General features: G+C 41.3%; 1 non-coding gene across 1 annotated transcript; it reads left to right on the top strand.

Annotated features, from left to right (window-relative positions):
• Positions 1-5,285: 5,285 nt before the first annotated feature.
• TRNAS-GGA lies at positions 5,286-5,367 on the top strand. The gene has a single exon. It is a non-coding gene; the product is annotated as a tRNA-Ser (tRNA).
• Positions 5,368-5,590: the final 223 nt, after the last annotated feature.

Genomic DNA, 5,590 nt, shown 5'->3' on the forward strand with positions numbered 1-5,590 from the left:
AGGTTCAGCACAGATCATTGGTGTATACCACTAATCATTTTCTCTTTGTGAGTAGATGTGTCACTAGCTTACACAATGTACATTCTGTCCTTAAGCCTGTTGGCTACTCACCTTACCATGTAGAGATTTATGTTTAAGGCCATTAATTTACAGATAAATCTATCAGGTGTTACGGTATCAAATGCATTAGTCAGATCACTGTATGCAACATGGATGCTATAACAACTGTAGACTACCTGAATGACCTTTGTCAAACAGGATGGCAAAATTCAGCAGACAGACCTAGTGTTTACAAAGATAAATTGCATCATTCTAGCTTAGTCATTTTTTTTAAACTATATTTTATTGAATTTTATTGAACTTAAACATGAACAATAAGTATAACAATCACCATTTTATATTATAGCCTAGAAAAAGGTAATAACGTATGAAAACACATTATCTAAAGCACATATAGAATATTTATACACTCAGCTTTAGTCAACTATACGTCCTTTGTCAGATAAGAAATGTTACCAAATTTAACACCAACTCTGTTCTAGTAAACAATGTGTATAATATGCTTGCCATACTCATGACCTCATTGGTCCAAAATATGCAATAATAGATTGCATGGATATGGAAGGTTTAAATGCTGGCCTGCTTCTTAAAAAGAGTAACATGATGTAGCTCAATTGCTTATGCAGAGAGTTCTTAAAAACTTCTCCACCCAGAAGATGCCCTGATTTCCAGTGCCTGGAGGTGAATAATTTTATGATGACTATTTGGAGATGCCTTGTGGGAAGCGTCAAATATCCAGAACTGCCAGTCTAGGGGAATTTCAGTGATGAAACTCTCATGGCAGTATCTAGACAATGAGTCCCAATGAACTCTGATTTTAGCACACCCTAAAACATATGAATATTGGTGGCTGCTCTCTCCAACACTTCCAACACCCGATGTCTGCCTCTGTCCAAGTTGACCATAGCCTCTTCAGTGTAAGTTACCATCTAAATATAATTTTCCACTGTTGATCTTGATACTTAGGCCAAAGCTTACACCTGGAGGGGCTCACCAAACCTGCCTCTTTTCACACTGTATCATCATGATAACTTAATGACTCATCTGCCACCCTTACTTCATTCTCAGTAGCACCACTGCTCTTTTATTCCATACATCCTTAAAGATATTACTTTCTCTACTCCTCCTGCTAGCAAAAAAGGACTGGGGACATTGGACTGACCTGTCTGGTGCCCCTGCCTTTATTTCCATGAGTAGTCAGGCTTCCATTTATTGCAAGCCTAAAGGAAGGAAGGATCACTACACAGTTGTGTTATTGAACTAATAAACATTTTAGCACAGCAGCAGAACTCTAAGGTCTGGAAGAAAAACTTCCAATCAACACTGGCAAATACCTTCCTTATATCAAACAGGATCATTCCTTTACCCAACTATCCTTATGAGGCATTTTCAAAAATATAACCACCTCCTGTCAGGCTTCTGCTATATTCCTTCCAGGTACAAAACCAAATTGCCCTAACTTAATAACCTTAGGAAGTATGAGATCAAGTTATGTCGATAGTATCTTAGCCAAAATCTTATGGTCCACATGAATTAGACAGATAGGTCAAAAATCAGTCCTTGCCAGGCAGTAATCATAAACCTTGGGAGTAAGCATAATGATTGCCCTATTGCAGTTATTCAGTAAAGCCCTCATGGACTGGGCCACATGAACTACCTTTGTGAGAGCTTCCCATAAAGTCACACACCCTACTTATAGAGTTATATGGGAAGCATATAGTAATCACCCTTCTCACATACTCACATGTGATAGGAACATTCAACTTTTTTCAGTCTTCCTGATTTAGTTCATAGGTTCATAGGTAGGAACTAAGCTATCTGCCCGAGGGCATTTATAAGCCTAGCCAGAGTGTGTCGGCTTTCGCCACCCCATTGATTAATTAACTGACCGTCTGTCAAGCAGAGCCAATGAAGTGATCCCAGGGGTGTATTTTCTGTTACCCATCCACTCATCAAGGTTTGTCTTGAAGAGTGTTAGTGAGGGACTCTGCCTGATTTAATTTGGAATTTTGTTCCAAAGCATGGGGAGTCTCTGTGACAGGAATCTATCCCTCCAGCATGTTCTATTTATTGTTGTGGCAAGGTTTAGCTCACTAGAGTGCATGGCTCTCAGTGACTTGGATTTCTTTAGGTGGAGCATGTCCATCATTTCTGAATTGGACATGGCTTTGTAAGTCAGGCAGAGATCACCTCTGAGTAAGCAATATGCCACTGAGTACAGCCAGAGTTTTTTCATTTGGGATGCATAGGACATATATTTGAGACCAGTAATCCTCTTGGTGAGGTACTTTTGCGGTCTCTCCAGCTGTTGGAAGTGTCTTGTGAGGTACATACCAAATGGGGCATTGTACTCTATGATGGGTCTAATGAGTGACGAGTAGAGGGGCACAATAACCTCTTTATTTCTATATGCAAACCCTTTAGTAATTAGATGGGCCACATAAAAGGATTTCCTAACTACTTTGGCAATATGATTGTCAAAGGAGAGATTACTATCTACCTGGGTCCCCAGATCTTTTATTACCTCTTCTGTATTAAGGGGGCTGCCACCTATGTGGTAATTTGTGGGTGTTTTTCCCAAATGGGATGACTATGCATTTTTTTGGCATTTAGCTTGAGGCCATGACTTTGACACCAGATGTCCATCTCAGTAAGGCCCTTTTGGAGGATGTCCGTGTCAGCCGGAGGGTCAATTATGGCTCCCAGTTTGCAGTCATCAGCGAACTTGGTTAGCCATAGTCCTCCTGTGTTTGCCTGTGCTTCTGAGAAGTATATACTGAACAGTAGGGGTCCCAGAACCGAGCCTTGTGGGACACCACTTGTGACTGGTTTAGAGTCAGACCTGGAGCTGGCTATTCTTACCGTGTGAGTTCTGTCTGTAAGCCAGTTGGCAACCCATCTCGTGATATAGGGGTTTATGTTCAGACTGATGTGTTTTTCTGTAATACCTGAGTGGAGAATGGTGTCAAAAGCCTTGGTGAGGTCAAGATAGGCTGTGTGAACCACCTTTCCCTCATCTATGGCCTTGCTGACTGTCTCGAAGAAGTCAACCAGGTTTAGTAGGCATGATCTACCCTTAACAAAGTCAAACTGGGTCAAGTCAAGTGTTTGGAGGTTCCCAATGTCTTTGTTAATGAGTTACATGATGATGCACTCCATAGTCTTGCAGACCAGGCCAGTCAGGCTTATGGGGCAATAGTTACCAGGGTCAGTTGTGGCCCCTCCTTTGTGGAGAGGAATAACCATTGCTGTGTGCCATTCTATGGGCATGTAGCCTGTGGAGAGGCTGAGGTTGAACAGTGTGTTTAGGTGGGGGGGTTAGTTTGTTCTGTAGTTCGTGCAAGATGCAGCCTGGGGCACCATCTGGTCCCATTGATGCTGTGTTTTTGGCTTTTGAAAGAGCTGTTTTCACCTGTGCGTGTGTGATTTTTGGGAAACTACACTTTTCCGGTATTGTTGTGGGCCCTTTTGGAGGTGAGAGGGGGGTGAAGTTTGCACTGGATCTATCTGCCAGGATGTTGGCAATATCAGTAGGTTCAGTATATTTTGTGTTATTTTGCACTAGTTCAGTGCATATCTGTGAATTGCCACTTAGATTCTTAACATAGCTAAAGAAGGCTTTGTGGTTATCTTTTGAATCCTTGGCTATTTTTCTTTTGAAGTTAGCCTTGGGTCATTTCATGAGTGACCTCAGTTTCTTACTGATACTGAACAGGGATGTCTTTCATTCTTGGGATTTGCTTTTTTTCTTAACTATTTTACTCCTTCTATTGTATAGCCTGTTTATTGCAGGGGTCCAACAAACTGGTTTCCTTCTCTTAGAGGAGTTAGTCTTGGTTTTGATCCATGTATCCTTGTAGGTGCTCATAGGGTGCATTTATAAAGGTTTCTGCATCTTGGGCAGATTTATCCTTTAGTGTGGGGGCTGTGAAACTTACCACCTCTGTCTTAAGTAAGGTGAAGTTTGCTTTAGAAAAGTTTTTTACTGTGGTTTCCTTAGTTGGGGTGGTGGTGGGGTGTGGACATCCAGAGTTATTAGTTTATGGTCTGATCTAACCAGTTTAAATTTAGTTTAAATGTTCTAGCTGCCATAAAGTCCCAAGAAGGATATTAAAAGTTTAAAAGCTCTGACCTATTATCATGTTCCTCCTTTTATCTGATTATCTGGAGAGGGACTAAGTCTAAAATTATAGGAGCACGATGGCTGCTGCTTCAAAAACCAAGCAATGACGCTAAAATTATTTTCGCTTTTATGCCATCAAAACCGACTCCTATGCAACAACTCAACCTCAGTTTTTGAAAGTTCTAATAGATCCAGCTCCACTGATAAAACAACAGCCCTGTCTAACAAATCTGCATGGGTTTCCTATTACACTACTGCTTGCTGAACTTCTCTAAGTTCCCTCCTATAGTTATAATTTTACATTTCTTCCTATGTAAGCCTTCCAGTTTCATAGCATCTGCATGAATAGAAGCCTTGCATCCTTCCCACCACAGGCTGTCCAGTATAGATTCTGGAGATATAGTCTTATCTGTAACATTCCCAGCCATAGATTGAAGAAGCTCGCTTATCTGCACTATTATTCCATTTATAGTTCGCCCACCTCCATTGCCTAGTACACTGAAAACAGTCAACCTGGCATTGCCAGATCCTGAGAACTTCCAGTAAAAAGTATTATGATCCTCATTTGGTGCACAGATAATACCCACAACCCTTGGCTCACTGTTAACTCTAAATTTCCATAGAAACCATCTCCCATTCCGCTACTCAGCACTAGTTTAGTCTACGCCATCAAAGGTTTATGAAACATTAATGTTCTCACCCCATTATCCCCCACCCAGTTTATAATCTGGATGAAGGCTAGGGAAGTTTTCCTTATTCTGACTTTAGTTTCCTATAAGCACGCTCTCTGTGGCTTTCCTTTCTAAGTCTCTGCTGTATTTGAGCATGTCTGAGGAGATGTGTGCTACCACACATGTTTTAAGATACAAACTGGAGGCCAAGTTGTGGTAAAGAGACAAGAAGCCATAAGCAGGATGTATTGTTCTTTGTACTTTTAAAAGACTGAGCTAACCCCCGCCCCAGTAATTCCTCCAGATCGGGCTGGTTTATACCAAATAGCAATAATGTAATGACCAAATAGCAATAGCATAATGGTAGAGCATTCGCACAAAGAAGAAGCATTCATGATTCGAATCCCACCACTCCCCTTCTTATTTTTGTGGTAATTGTGGCCGAGTGGTTAAGGCGATGGACTGGAAATCCATTGGGATTTCCCCGCACAGGTTCGAATCCTGTCGATTACGGTGTTGTTTTGGGGTTGGGAGGGTGGCCTATTGGTAAGGTGCTTGCCTTACAAGCACAAGTTGCAGGGTTTTAGTCTCACAAGGGATAATTGGCTAGGCTTAAAATGGCTCGCAAGGTAAGTTAGCTTAGTACGAACCTATAATCCCCTATAAAACCTATAATTGAGTGGACATACCACCTACACCCAAGCAAGAATCCACTGGAAGCTGTTTAGAAGGAAAA

The sequence above is a fragment of the Protopterus annectens genome, chromosome 2.part2 (genome assembly GCF_019279795.1).
Source record: "Protopterus annectens isolate FY-2018-M chromosome 2.part2, PAN1.0, whole genome shotgun sequence".
Taxonomy (NCBI): domain Eukaryota; kingdom Metazoa; phylum Chordata; order Ceratodontiformes; family Protopteridae; genus Protopterus; species Protopterus annectens.